General features: G+C 39.3%; 1 protein-coding gene and 1 pseudogene across 1 annotated transcript in view; one reads left to right on the top strand and one right to left on the bottom strand.

Moving 5' to 3' along the window:
* Positions 1 to 7,180, top strand: part of LOC112812626 (peptidyl-prolyl cis-trans isomerase FKBP3-like) — an 82,135-nt pseudogene extending 74,955 nt beyond the window's left edge.
* The window catches only part of BEND2 (BEN domain containing 2), a 132,074-nt gene that overhangs the window by 37,836 nt on the left and 77,862 nt on the right, over positions 1 to 16,376 (bottom strand). The window lies entirely within an intron of this gene.

The raw sequence follows: 16,376 nt of genomic DNA, 5'->3' as shown, positions 1-16,376 counted from the left end.
ACACAGAGAAACAGACACAGAGAAATAGACAAAATGAGGAGACAGAGGAATGTGTCCCAAATGAAAGAACAGGAAAAAAAATCACAGCAAGAGAGCTAAAAGAAACAGAGATAAGTAAGCCTGATAGAGAATTTAAAGTAATTGTCATAATTGTCACTGGACTTGAGAAAAGAATGGAGGACCTCAGTGAGACCTTCAACAAAGACATATAAAACATAAAAAAGAACCAACCAGAGATGAAGAACTCAATAACTGAAATTAAAAACACACTAAAGGGAATAAATAATAGAATGAAAGAGCAGAAGAATGGATCCATGGCCTGGAGGACAGAGTATGAGAAAGAAATCCAGCTGAACAGGAGAGAGAAAAAAGAATAATAAAAAATGAAAATGGACTACAGGAACTCAGTGATATCATCAAGTGTAGTAATACTGATATTATAGGGATCCCAGAAGAAGAGAGAAGATGGGGGGCAGAAAATGTATTTGAGGAAAAAATAGCTGAAAATTCCCCAAGTCTGGAGAAGGAATTAGAAATCCAGATCCAGGAGGCAGAGAGGTCCCAACAAAATCAACCCAAGGAGGTCCACACCGAGACACACAGTAATTAAAATGGCAAAAAGTAGTGATAGAGAATTTAAAGGTAGCAAGAAAAAAGAAAACAGTTATGTACAGGGGAAACCCCATAAGCTATCAGCTGATTTTTCAGCAGAAACTTTGCAGGCCAGAAGAGAATGGCATGATATATTCAAAGTGTTGAAAGAAAAATCTGTAGCCAAGAATACTCTATCCAGCAATGGGATCATTCAGAATAGAAGGAGAGATAAAGAATTTCCTAGACACAAAAAAGTTAAAGGAGTTAATGACCACTAGACCAGCCCTACAAGAAATGTTAAAGGGGACTCTTTGAGTAGAAAGGAAAGTCCATAAGCAGAATTAAGAAAAGTAGGAGACACAAAGGCAGTAAAATTAAGTATATGCATAAAAATCAGTGAAGGGATTCACAAAATAACAAGATGTAAAGTATGACACAATATACCTAAAACGTAGGGGAGAGAGGAGTAAAAATTTAGGGCTTCTGGAATGGGTTCAAACTTAAGCAACCATCACCTTAATATAGAACGCTATATGCAGAAAATGTTATAAATAAACCTAATGGTCACTATATATAAATCAATAACTGGTAATAGATAAGTTAAAAATAAAGAAAAAGGAATACAAGCCTGTCACTAAAGAAAGCCAGCAAGCTGTAAGAGAAGAGAGCAAGAGAAGAAAGGAACAGAGAAAAACTACAAAAACAACCATAAAACAAGTAACAAAATGGTAATAAGTACATACTCATTGATTGATAGTTACTTTGAGTGTAAATGGACTAAATGCATCAGTCAAAAGACAAAAGGTGACAGAAAGGATAAAAAAGCAAGACTTATCTATATGCTGCATACAAGTATTCATTTCACACTTAAAGACACATGCAGATTGAAGTGAAGGGATGAAAAATCATTTATCATGCAAATGGAAGTGAAAAGAAAGCCAGGTTAGCAATACTAATATCAGACAAAATAGACTTCAAAACGAAGACTGTAACAAGAGACAAAGAGGGATACTACATAATCATAAAGGGAACAATTCAACAAGAAGATGTAACAATTGTAAATATTTATGCACCCAATATGGGAGCATCCAAATACATAAAACAACTAATAACAAACATAAAGAAAGTAATCAATAGTAATACAAAAATGGTAGGAGACTTTTACACCTCACTTACATCAATGGATAGATCATCCAAACAGAAAATGAACAAGGAAACGGTGTCTTTGAATGACACATTGGACCAGATGGATCTAACAGATATATTCAGAACATTCCACCCTAAAACAGAATACACATTCATTTCAAGTGCATATGGAATATTCTCCAAAACTGATCACGTTAGGCCACAAAACAAGTCTCGACAAATTCAAAAAGACTGAAGTCAAATCATGCATCTTTTCCAACCACAACACTACGAAACTAGAAATCACAAGAAAAAAAATCTTGAAAGAACATACATACATGGAGGTTAAATAACATGCTATTAAATGGTGATTGGGTCAACCAAGAAGTCAAAGAGGAAGTTAAAAAATACACAGAGATAAATGAAAATGAAAATACAACAGTCCAAAATCTTTGGGATGCAGAAAAGGCTGTTCTAAGAGGGAAGTTCATAGCAATACAAGCCTACCTCATGAAGCAAGAAAATTCTCAAATAAACAACCTAGCCTTACACCTAAAGGAGCTAGAAAAAGAACAACCAACAAACCCAAAACTGGTAGAAAGAAAGAAATAATAAAGATTAGAGCAGAAATAAATGTAATAGAAACTAAAAAACAATAGAACAGATCAATGAAACTAGGAGCTGTTTCTTTGAAAAGATAAACAAAAGTCATAAACCTCTGGCCAGATTCATCAAAAGAGAGAGAGGACTCAAATAAACAAAATCAGAAATGAAAGAAGAGAAATAACAACAGACACCACAGAAATACAATTATAACAGAAATATTATGAAAAATTATATGCCAACTGAACAACCTAGAAAAAATGGATAAATTCCTAGAAACCTATATCCTACTAAAACTGAATCAAGAAGAAATAGAAAATTGAACAGACTGATTACCAGCAACGAAATTGAATCAGTAATCAAAAAACTCCCAACAATTAAAGAACAGTTAATACATATTCTTCTCACACTATTCCAAAAATAGAAGAGGAAGGAAAACCCAAATTCATTCTATGAGGCCAGCATTAGCCTTCTACCAAAACCAGATAAAAACACTACAAAAAAAGAGAACTATAGGCCAATATCTCTCATGGACACAGACGTCAAAAATCTGAACATTAGCAAACCAAATCCAACAATACATTAAAAGAATCATTCACCATGACCAAGTGGGATTTATTCCTGGGATGCAAAGGTTGCAAATCAATCAACATGATACATCACATCAGTAAGAGAAAAGATAAGAAACATAAGATCATTTCAATAGATGCAGAAAAATAATTTGATAAAGTACAACATACATTCATGATAAAAACTCTCAACAAAGTAGGTTTAGATGAAACACAACTTAACATAATAAAGGCCACATATGAAAAACCCACAGTTAACATCATCCTCAGTGGTGAAAAACTGAGAGCTTTTCCCCTAAGTCCAGGAACAAGACAAGGATGTCCACTCTCACCACTTTTACTCAACACAATATGGAAGTCCTAGCCACAGCAATCAGACAACAAAAATAAAAAGCAACCAAATTGGTAAGAAAGAAGTGAAACTTCCACTATTTGCAGAGGACATGATACCATATACAGAAAACCTGGGGTGCCTGGATGGCTCAGTCGGCTGAGCATCCAACTCCTGATTTCAGCTCAGGTTATGATTTCAGGGTTGTGAGATCAGGCCCCACTTCAGGCTCCACACTGGGCATGGAGACTGCTTGGAATTCTTTCTCTCCCTCTCCCTTTGCCCCTCCCCCCCATAAAAAAAAAAACCTGCAAGACTCCACCAAAAAACTACTAGAACTGATAAATGAATTCAACAAGTTTACAGAATATACAATCAATATACAGAAATTCATTGCATTTCTATACACTAATAATAAAGTAGCAGAAAGAGAAATTAAGAAAACAATCCTGGGTGCCTGGATGGCTCAGTCATTAAGCGTCTGCCTTCAGCTCAGGTCGTGATCCCAGGGTTCTGGGATCGAGCCCCACATCAGGCTCCCTGCTCGACAGGAAGCCTGCTTCTCCCTCTCCCACTCCCCCTGTTTGTGTTCCCTCTCTCGCTATGTCTCTGTCAAATAAATAAATAAAATCTTAAAAAAAAAGAAAACAATCCTATTTACAATTATACCAAAAATAATAAAATACTTAGGAATAAACCTAACCAAGGATGTGAAAGACCTAGACTCTGAAAACTATAAAACACTGATGAAAGAAATTGAAGAGGACACAAAGAAATGGAAAGACATTCCATGCTCGTGGATCAGAAGAACAAATACTGTTAAAATGTCTATACTACCCAAAGCAATCTATACATTTAATGCAATCCCTATCAAAATACCAACAGCATTTTTCACAGAGCTAGAACAAACAATCCTAAAATTAGTATGGAACCACAAAAGACTCCAAATAGCCAAAGCAACCTTCAAAAAGAAAAGCAAAACTAGAGGCATCACAATTCTGTACTTCAAGTTATATTACAAAGCTCTAGTGATCAAAACATTATGGCACTGGCACAAAAATAGACACATAGATCAATAGAACAGAACAGAAAACCCAGAAATAAGCCCATAATTACATGGTCAAATAATCTTCAGCAAACGAGGAAAAAATATACAATGGGAAAAAGATAGTCTCTTCAACAAATAGTGCTGGGAAAACTGGAGAGCTACATGCAAAAGAATGAAACTGGGCCACTTTCTTACACAAAAATAAATTCGAAATGGATTAAAGACCTAAATGTGAGACCTGAAACCATTAAAATCCTAGAAGAGAGCAGAGGCACTAATTTCTCTGACACTGGCCATAGTAATATTTTTCTAGGTATGTCTCTTGAGGCAAGGAAAACAAAAGCAAAAATAAACAATTGGGACTATCAAAATAAAAAGCTTCTACACAGCGGAGGAAACAATCAATAAAACTAAAAGGCAACCTATGGAATGGGAGAAGATATTTGCAAATGACATGTATGAATAAGGGGTTAGTATCCAAAATATATAAAGAACTTTATACAACTTAACACCCAAAACAAACCAAATAATCCAATTAAAAAATGGGCAGAAGACATGAGCAGACATTTCTCCAAAGAAGACATCTAGATGGCCAAGAGACACATAAAAAGATGCTCAACATCACTTATTATCAGGGAAATGCACATCAAAACCACAATGAGATATCACCTCACGCCTGTCAGAATGGTTAGTATCAAAAACACAAGGAATGGGCACCTGGGTGGCTCAGCTGGTTAAGCAACTGCCTTCGGCTCAGGTCATGATCCTGGAGTCCCAGGATCGAGTCCCGCATCGAGTCCCGCATTGGGCTCCCTGCTCGGCAGGGAGTCTGCTTCTGCCTCTGACCCTCCCCCCTCTCGTGTTCTCTCCCTCATTCTCTCTCTCTCTCAGATAAATAAATAAAATGTTAAAAACACACACACACACACACACACACACACAAGAAATAAGTGCTGCTGAAAAGGTAGAGAAAAAGGAATCCTCGTGCACTGTTGGGAATGCAAACTGGTGCAGCCACTGTGAAGACAGTATGGCGGTTCCTCAAAACTTAAAAATAGAGTTACCATAGGATCCAGTAATTCCACTACGATTTGCCCAAAAAGTACAAAAACACTAATTTGAAAAGACATATGCACCCGTTTATCGCAGCATTATTTACAATAGCCAAATTATGGAAGTAAGCCAAGTGTCCATCAATAGATGAAAGGATAAGAAGACATGGGGTGTGTGTGTGTGTGTGTGTGTGTGTGTGTGTGTGTGTGTGTGTGCGCGCGCGCGCGCGCGCAGAGAGAGAGAGGAATAAATATTACTGAGCCATAAAAAAGAATGAAATCTTGCCATTTGTAACAATATGGATGAATCTAGAGTATAATGCTAAGTGAAATAAGTCAGAGAAAGACAAATGCATAATTTCACTCATATGTGGAATTTAAGAAACAAAACAAACAAAGAAAAAAGAGACAAATAAAAATCACTCTGAAGGGGCACGCCTGGGTGGCTCAGCCAGTTAAGCATCTGCCTTCAGCTCAGTTCATGATCCTGGAGTCCTGAGATCCAGCCCTGCACTGGGCTCCCTGCTCAGTAAGGAGCCTGCTTCTCCCTCTCCCTCTGCTGCTCGCCCCTGCCTGTGCTCTCTCACTCTCTCTCAAATAAATAAATAAATAAAATCTTTTTTAAAAAATCACTCTGGGGGTGCCTGGGTGGCTCAGTTGTTAAGCGTCTGCCTTAGGCTCAGGTCATGATCCCAGGGTCCTGGGATCGAGCCCCGCATCGGGCTCTCTGCTCCACGGGAAGCCCGCTTCTCCCTCTCCCACTCCCCCTGCTTTTGTTCCCTCTCTCGCTGTCTCTCTGTCAAATAAATAAAATCTTAAAAATAAAATAAAAAATCACTCTGAAATACAGAGAACAACCTAGTGGCAATCGGAAGGGAGGTGGGAGGGGAATGGGTGAAATATGTGAAGGAGATTAAGAATACACCCATCATGGGGCGCCTGGGTGGCTCAGGTGGTTAAGTGACTGTCTTCAGCTCGGGTCATGATCCTGGAGTCCTGGGATCGAGTCCCACATCAGGCTCCCTGCTTGGCGGGGAGTCTGCTTCTCCCTCTGACCCTCCCCCTCTCATGCTCTCTCTTTCTCATTCTCGCTCTCAAATAAATAAATAAAATCTTAAAAAAAAAAAAAAAGAATACGCTCATCATGATGAGCACTGAGTAATATACAGAACTGTTGAATCATGAGTGGGGGAAGACGGCAGCAGCCATTCCACGGTGGACCTAGACCATGGAACAGCAAGCAGCTACCCAAGAAGGACATTATCAAGTTTTTACAGGACTACAGTTCAGATTTGTTTCTTGCAGAACATAAGTTATTAGGAAACATTGAAAAGGTGGTCAAAACAGCTAACAGGGACCATTTGGTTACAGCCTATAAGCGTCTTTTTGAAAGTAAGCATTTCAAGGGTACTGAAAATTTAAGTAAAGTGTCTGAGCAGGTGAAAAATGTGAAGCTTAATGAAGATAAACCCAAGGAAACCAAGTCTGAAGAGACTCTGGATGAGGGTCCACCAAAATATATAAACTGTGTTCTTAAAAAAGGAGATAAAACTAACTTTCCCAAAACAGGAGATGTTGTTCACTGCTGGTATACAGGAACACCACAGGATGGGACTGGTTTTGATACTATATTCAAACAAGTTCAAAGAAGAAAAATGCCACACCCTTAAGTTTTAAGGTTGGAATAGGCAAAGTTATCAGAGGATGGGATGAAGCACTCTTGACCAGCAGTAAAGGAGAAAAGGCTCGACCGGAGATCGAAGCAGAATGGGCTCATGGTAAGAAAGGACAGCCTGATGCCAAAACTCCACCAAATGCAAAACTCAGTTTCAAAGTGGAATTAGTGGATATTGAGTAAAAGAACAATGCTTCAGGTATAAAGACATCAGCAACAATAAAACATGGCTTTGAAGAAACTTATGTAACTAATTAAAGCTGGTTACCACTGTTAGGGAAGAGTCAACTCGAAAATTCAAGAAGCCAAATATTGTTTACTCGATTCCCAACTTTTAAGATATGTAAACCATTAAAATTCCCTAAAGTTTGAAATATTTTACTACAGCTATGTAAAATATTGGTTAAGGAGAACTGACATTCCTTTTACCTCGTGTTGTAAACTAAAAGGCTCAATAAAAATATATCCAGTGTCCAAAAAAAAAAAAAACAATTTTTGAGTCACTATGTTGTATACCTGAAACTAATATAACATTGCATGTTAATTATACTGGATTTAAAATTTAAAAGAAAGAATATTCTCTTGTCCTACTTTGCTAAGAGTTTTTACATGAAAGGATGTTTAATATTGTCAATGAACTTTCTATATCTATTAAAATAATCACATGATTCCCCCCTTATTCTGTTAATGTGATGAATTAAACGATTTGATTTTTAAATTTAAACCCAACTTTGCATTCCTGGGTGAAGCCGCATTTGGTCATGATGTGTCATGCCCTATGAACACTCTTATACATGTCTTTTGATGCACTGTGCACACATTTCCTTTAGCTACACATATAGGAGTGGAAATGCTGGGTCATAAAGTATGGAAGTTGGTTTTAAGGAAAGAGCAAGGCTTTAGGTGTACTGAGTCAAGGCTTCAGGAGGACCTCTAAGGGTAAATGTCCAGCAGACAATTAGAAATGTGGGACTGGAGTTTGGGTAGCACCAGAGGTGTGGATTTGCAAGTCATCAACACAAAGCTTACGTCTGAAACCACTGGGACAGAATGCTCTGTGTGGGGGGAGCATCACTGAAGAGAGAAGAGGACTCCAGGTCGATACTTGAGAAACATCTGAGGCTAGGAGGCAGGATGACAAAGAGCCAAGAGAGAGAGGCATGACTTCAAATGGGTGGCACAAAAACAAAGAGTATCAAGTTTTCAACATTATGGAGAAAACAAGGGTGGGGAGTCCATAGTTCTGGTGACCAAGAGGCCTTCGTACTCTGTCCTCCCTTGCTGTAGCTACTGCTAGGTTCTTCTGTTTACTTTCCATCTTTATAAAGTTCTTTGGCTACTTCTGGAATCATGCCAATTTGCAGGACTGTTATCACCCTGGCAGCTGCTAAGAACATTCTCTACCACCCCAGAGAACTACTCAGGACACAGTACTTAATGAGCACTTACTAATTATAGGCCTATCAGTCAAAATTATGCCCTCCAAAATAGCAGGTTTTCAAAAGGCAGCTGAAGGTGCATGTGTCACAGGACAAAGCAGTGACACAAATGAACAAAGAGGAAAAAAAGAGGTTGCCTTTAAAAAACTATTAACTTCATAGAACTGGGCAGCTGAGATTTCATGACTTGATATACTGAACTTTCCTTCATGCTACCTCTTGTAATTTCCTGTCATACTATTTAAGGCACCTTTCCAAAGGCTACTGGAGAAAAATCATGAGAAAAGAGAAATGGGAAGAAGAGGCAGGTCAGCTGAGTTCTGAGGATAGAAACACTGCAGAAAGTTCGGGAAGGTTTCAGTAGCTTGCCCTACACTCTCTGTGAGCAGAAAGTAAAGCAACATATACACTGTATGTTATTAGGTACACAGCAGCATCCCTCAATATGCAGTGAATGTTATTCCACAAAATAGTTATCATGCTTTTACTCTATTCCAAACAAAACAAAGATAACTAACCTTGCAGTAAGTATCTTCTCGGCAACATAAAAGGTTAAAAGGCAATGGAAAGTGAGGGCAGGGGCCCCTGGGTGGCTCAGTAGATTAAGCGTATGACTCTTGGTTTCTGCTCAGGTCCTGATTTCAGGGTTGTGAGATTGAGCCCTGTGTCACGCTCCTCGCTCAGTGCACAGTCTTCTTAAAATCTCTCCCTCTCCCTCTGGCCCTCCCCGCTCCCCAATCTCTTTCTCTTTTCCCCTCTCTAAAATCAATAAATAAATCTTTAAAAAAAAAAGTGAGAGGGTAAGTGTTAAAAAAACAAAATGGATAACTTCCAAAACAGAAGAAAGCAAAAATCAAATAAACAGGAACAAGAAAGCAAAAATTGAACTCAAGCATATTTGTAATCTAAATTTTTAATCACTATCCTTAATAGATAATTAAGTCTGTTCATACTGGGTGAGTGAAAACAAAAACTAGAGATAGGCACACCTAAAACACAATGACATACATAAGCCAAAATAAAAGGAATGGGAAAAAATATACTAGACAAATAACAAAAAATCTATCTAGCAAAATTAGTAACAGGCAAAACAAAATTTAAAGGGGAAAGACATAGTAGTAATAAAGCAGGACCTCATTTGATGACAAAAAAAGCAACCTACAAGAAGCTATAACAATTTTGAACTTCCATGCATTAATAACATAGTTTAAAATTATATAAAGCAACACTTTTATAAAATCTACCATTCTAGAAGATTTTAGTTTCTTTCTCTTAAAAAGTTATCAATAAGAGGAGCAAGATGGCAGAGGAGTAGGAGACCTAAATTTCATCTGGTCCCAGGAACTCAGCTGGATAGGGATCAGGCCATTCTGAACACCTACGAACCCAACAGGAGATCGAAGAAAAGAATAGCAACGACTCTGAACAGAAAAGCGACCGCTTTCTGGAAGGTAGGACGTGCGGAGAAGTGAATCCGAGGCGATATTCGGGAGGATAGACGGCGGGGGAGGGGGCCTCTGTCGGCCGCTTCTGGCAAGTGATAGAGCCGCGGAGCACAAAATCGGAACTTTGAGAAGTCAGCTCCGCTGACGGACGTCGCTCCAGTGGCTAAGCGGGGGGTGGAACCCTCGCGGGACAGTGTGGTCTCAGGACCCTCGGGGTCACAGAAAGACCGGGGGTGCCTGAGTGCGCCAGAGCTCCCAGGGATCAGAGCGGGGAAGCCGGCTGCAGAGACAGGGCCAAGGGGCGGGCTCTCAGCTCGGGGTGGCCATAAACTGTGATCCGCGGCCCAGTCGGGCCACTGTTCCTCCAGCAGGGACCCAACAAGCGGCAGATCCGGGGAGACTCCCCTTCCTCCCCCGGGAGGAGGAGCGTGGAAGCACACCTCAGGGATCTGCTGGGTTTGGAGACTCCACACGGGGTCGTGTGCCAGAGACAGAAACGCTCGGTCACAGGCCGGGTGAGCACGGAGTGAGGCCGGAGACCGGGGACACGGGAGTGATTGACTGCTTTTCTCTGGGGGCGCACTGAAGAGCGGGGCCCAGTTCTGGGATCCTCCAGGACGGAGATTGGGAGGCCACCATTGTCACTGTCGTCCTCCAAAGCTGTACGGAAAGCTTGCAGGGAACAAAAGCTCCCGAGAGCAAACCCAAGCAGCTTGCTTAGCCCGGACCGACAAGGACAGGGCAATTCCGCCTCCGGCAAAGACATTTGGGAACCACGGCAACAGGCCCCTCCCCCAGAAGATCAGCAAGAACAGCCAGCAAGCCAAGACCAAGTTACCGATCAATGAGAACGGCAGAAGTCCAGTGCTAGGGGAATACTGCACATAGAATCCATGGGTTTTTTCCCATGATTCTTTAGTGTTTCAAAGTTAATTTTTTAATTTTTTTTCTTTTTCTTTTTTTGAATTTTTCTTTTTCCCTTTTTCAATCAACATCTTATCAATCCCTTTTCTAAAAAATCTTTTTTATTTTTCATTTTTAGAGTCATATTCTTTCCCTTCATAGTAGTTAACCTTATTTTTGGTATATATATAAATTGTTCTCTCTTTAAAATTTTCGGAGAGAGTTTCTTCTAACAGACCAAACTATACCCTAAATCTCTAGTGTATGGCTTTGTTCTAGTCTCCTGACTGATCACATTTTCTCCCTTTTTTTTTTAAATTCTCTTCTTTCTTTTTTCAACCAACTTCTCTTATCAATTCCTTTTATACAATGTTTTATAATTATCATCTTCACAGTCATATTCCATCCCTTCATCGTATTTACCCTTATTTTGTAGATATATAAGTTTTTCTTTCTTTAAAATTTTGGGAGGCACGTTCTTCTAAACAAACCAAAATACACCTAAAATCTAGTGTGTGGCACTGATCTATGCACCAGCCTGATCATATTTGATCATATTCTGTTTTTTTGTTTTTTATCTTTATCTTTATTCTTTCTTTCCCTTTCTTTTCCCCTGGCTTCAGGTCCCATCTGATTTGTTTAGTGTATGTTTTTCTGAGGTCGTGTTACCCTGTTAGCATTTTGTTCTCTCATTCATCTATTCTTCTCTGGAAAAAATGAAAACACAGAAAAAATCATCTCAACAAAAAGAAAAAGAGGCAGTACCGACTGCCAGGGACCTAATCAGTATGGACATTAGTAAGATGTCGGAACTAGAGTTCAGAATGACGATTTTAAAGATACTAGCTAGACTTGAAAAAAGCATGAAAGATATTAGAGAAACCCTTTCTGGAGAAATAAAAGAACTAAAATATAAACAAGTTGAAATCAAAAAGACTATTAATGAGGTGCAATCAAAAATGGAGGTTCTAAATGCTAAGATAAATGAGGCAGAAGAGAGAATTAGTGATATAGAAGACCAAATGATGGAAAATAAAGATGCTGAGAAAAAGAGAGATAAACAACTACTGGATCACGAGGGCAGAATTCGAGAGGTAAATGATACCATAAGATGAAACAATATTAGAATAATTGGGATCCCAGAAGAAGAAAGAGAGAGAGGGGCAAAAGGAATACTGGAGCAAATTATAGTAGAGAACTTCCCTAATTTGGGGAAGGAAACAGGCATCAAAACCCAGGAGGCACAGAGAAACCCCTCTCAAAATCAATAAAAATAGGTAAACACCCCGACATCTAATAGTAAAACTTACGAGTCTCAGAGACAAACAGAAAATCCCAAAAGCAGCTTGGGATAAGAGGTCTGTAACCTACAATGGTAGAAAGATTAGATTGGCAACAGACCTATCCACAGAGACCTGGCAGGCCAGAAAGGACTGGCATGATATATTCAGAGCACTAAATGAGAAAAATATGCAGCCAAGAATACTATAGCCAGCTAGGTTGTCATTGAAAATAGAAGGAGAGATAAAAAGCTTCCAGGACAAACAAAAACTAAAGGAATTTGCAAACACGAAACCAGCCCTACAAGAAATATTGAAAGGGGTCCTCTAAGCAAAGAGAGACCCTAAAAGTAACAGACCAGAAAGGAACACAGACAATATACAGTAACAGTCACCTTACAGGCAATACAATGGCACTAAATTCATACCTTTCAATAGTTACCCTGAATGTAAATGGGCTAAATGCCCCAATCAAAAGACACAGGGTATCAGACTGGATAAAAAAAACAAGACCCATCGACATGCTGTCTGCAAGAGACTCATTTTAGACCCAAAGACACCCCCAGGTTGAAAGTCAGGGGGTGGAAAACCATTTACCATGCTAATGGACACCAAAAGAAAGCTGGGGTGGCAATTCTTATATCAGACAAATTAGATTTTAAACCAAAAAGTATAATAAGAGATGAGGAAGGACACTATATCCTACTTAAAGGGTCTGCCCAACAAGAATATCTAACAATTGTAAATATCTATGCCCCTAACATGGGAGGGCCAATTATATAAGCCAATTAATAACAAAGCAAAGAAACACATCGACAACAATACAATAATAGGAGGGGACTTTAACACCCCCCTCACTGAAATGGACAGATCATCTAAGCAAAAGATCAACAAGGAAATAAAGACTTTAAATGACACACTGGACCAAATGGACTTCACAGATATATTCAGAACATTCCATCCCAAAGCAACGGAATACACATTCTTCTCCAGTGCCCATGGAACATTCTCCAGAATAGATCACATCCTGGGTCACAAATCAGGTCTCAACTGGTACCAAAAGACTGGGATCATTCCCTGGATATTTTCAGACCACAATGCTTTGAAACTAGAACTCAATCACAAGAGGAAAGTCGGAAAGAACTCAAATGCATGGAGGCTAAAGAGCATTCTAGTAAAGAATGAACGGGTCAACCAGGAAATTAAACAAGAATTAACAAATTCATGGAAACAAATGAAAATGAAAACACAACTGTTCAAAATCTTAGGGATGCAGAAAAGGCAGTCCTAAGAGGAAAGTATATACCAATACAAGCCTTTCTCAAGAAACAAGAAAGTTCTCAAGTACACAGCGTAACCCTACACCTAAAGGAGCTGGAGAAAGAACAGCAAATAAAGCCTAAACGCAGCAGGAGAAGAGAAATAATAAAGATCAGAGCAGAAATCAATGAAACAGAAACCAAAAGAAGAGAACAGATCAACGAAACTAGGAGCTTGTTCTTTGAAAGAATTAATAAGATTGATAAACCCCTGACCAGACTTATCAAAAAGAAAAGAGAAATGACCCAAATCAACAAAATCATGAATGAAAGAGGAGATCAAAACCAACACCAAAGAAATACAAACAATTATAAGAACATATTATAAGCAACTATATGCCAACAAATTAGATAATCTGGAAGAAATGGATGCATTCCTAGAGATGTATCAACTACCAAAACTGAACCAGGAAGAAATAGAAAACCTGAACAGACCTATAACCACTAAGGAAATGGAAGCAGTCCTCAAAAATCTCCCAACAAACAAGAGCCCAGGGCCAGATGGCTTCCCAGGGGAATTCTACCAAACATTTAAAGAAGAATTAATACCTATTCATCTGAAACTGTTCCAAAAAATAGAAATGGAAGAAAACTTCCAAACTCGTTTTATGAGGCCAGCATTACCTTGATCCCAAAACCAGACAAAGACCCCATCAAAAAGGACAATTACAGACCATATCCTTGATGAACATAGATGCAAAAATTCTCACCAAAATACTAGCCAGTAGGATCCAAGAGTACATTAAAAGGATTATTCACCACGACCAAGTGGGATTTATCCCTGGGCTGCAAGGCTGGTTCAACATCCGCAAATCAATCAATGTGATACAGTACATTAATAAAAAAAGAACAAGAACGATATGATCATCTCAATAGATGCAGAAAAAGCATTTGACAAAGTACAGCATCCTTTCTTGATCAAAACTCTTCAGAGGATAGGGATAGAGGGTACATACCTCAATATCATAAAAGCCACCTATGAAAAACCCACAGTGAATATCATTCTCAATGGGGAAAAACTGAGAGCTTTCCCCCCAAGGTCAGGAACATGGCAGGGATGTCCACTATCACCACTGCTATTCAACATAGTATTAGAAGTCCTAGCCATAGCAACCAGACAACAAAAAGAAATCAAAGGCATCCGGATCGGCAAAGAAGAAGTCAAACTCTCACTCTTTGCAGATGATATGATACTTTATGTGGAAAACCCAAAGGCTCCACCCCAAAACTGCCAGAACTCATCCAGGAATTCAGTAAAGTGGCAGGATATAAAATCAGTGCACACAAATCAGTGGCATTCCTATACACCAACAACAAGACAGAAGAAAGAGAAATTAAGGAGTTGATCTCATTTACAATTGCACCCAAAACCATAAGATACCTAGGAATAAATCTAACCAAAGAGGCAAAGAATCTGTGCTCTGAAAACTATAAAATACTCATGAAAGAAATTGAGGAAGACACAAAGAAATGGAAAAACATTCCATGCTCATGGATTGGAAGGACAAATATTGTGAAGTTGTCAATGCTACCTAGAGCAATCTACACATTTAATGCAATCCCTATCAAAATACCATCCACTTTTTTCAAAGAAATGGAACAAATAATCCTAAAATTTGTATGGAACCAGAAAAGACCCCGAGTAGCCAGAGGAATGTTGTGAAAAAGAAAACCAAAGCTGATGGCATCACAATTCCAGACTTCAAGCTCTATTACAAAGCTGTCATCGTCAAGACAGTATGGTCCTGGCACAAGAACAGACACACAGAGCAATGGAACAGAATCGAGAGCCCAGAAATGGACCCTCAACTCTATGGTCAACTAATCTTCAACAAAGCAGGAAAGAATATCCAATGGAAAAAAGACAGTCTCTTCAACAAATGGTGTTGGGAAAATTGGACAGCCACATGTAGAAGAATGAAACTGGACCATTTCCTTACACCACACACAAAAATAGACTCAAAATGGATGAAAGACCTAAATGTGAGACAAGATCCATCAAAATCCTAAAGGAGAACACAGGCAGCAACCTCTTCGACCTCAGCCGCAGCAACTTCCTCCTAGGAACATTGCCAAAGGCAAGGGAAGCAAGGGCAAAAAATGAACTATTGGGACTTCATCAAGATAAAAAGCTTTTACACAGCAAAAGAAACAGTCAACAAAACCAAAAGACAGCTAACAGAATGGGAGAAGATATGTGCAAATGACATATCAGATAAAGGGCTAATATCCAATATCTATAAAGAACTTATCAAACTCGACACCCAAAGAACAAATAATCCAATCAAGAAATGGGCAGAAGACATGAACAGACATTTTTCCAAAGAAGACATCCAAATGGCCAATGACACATGAAAAAGTGCTCAACATCGTTTGGCATCAGGGAAATCCAAATCAAAACCTCAATGACATACCACCTCACACCAGTCAGAATGGCTAAAATTAAGAAGTCAGGAAACGGCAGATGTTGGCAGGGATGCGGAGAAAGGGGAACCTGCCTACACTGTTGGTGGGAATGCAAGCTGGTGCAGCCACTCTGGAAAACAGTATGGAGGTTCCTCAAACAGTTGAAAATAGAGCTACCAATGATCCAGCAATTGCACTACTGGGCATTTACCCCAAAGATACAAATGTAGGGATCCAAAAGGGTACATGCACCCTGATGTTTATAGCAGCAGTGTCCACAATAGCAAACTATGGATAGAGCCAAGATGTCCATCAACAGGGGCGCCTGGGTGGCTCAGTCGTTAAGCATCTGCCTTCGGCTCAGGTCATGATCCCAGGGTCCTGGGATCAAGCCCCACATCGGGCTCCCCGCACCGCGGGAAGCCTGCTTCTCCCTCTCCCACTCCCCCCGCTTGTGTTCCCTCTCTCGCTGTGTCTCTCACTGTCGGATAAATAAAATCTTAAAAAAAAAAAGATGTCCATCAACAGATGAATGGATAAAGAAGATGTGGTATATGTATACACACACACACACAAACACACACACA

This window comes from Callorhinus ursinus, unplaced genomic scaffold, assembly GCF_003265705.2.
Source record: "Callorhinus ursinus isolate GAN/ISIS: 27379988/994484 unplaced genomic scaffold, GSC_fseal_2.0 scaffold16, whole genome shotgun sequence".
NCBI classification, from domain to species: Eukaryota; Metazoa; Chordata; class Mammalia; order Carnivora; family Otariidae; genus Callorhinus; species Callorhinus ursinus.
The sequence above is the reverse complement of the archived record's forward strand: the minus strand, read 5'-3'. Positions and strand labels throughout refer to the sequence as shown.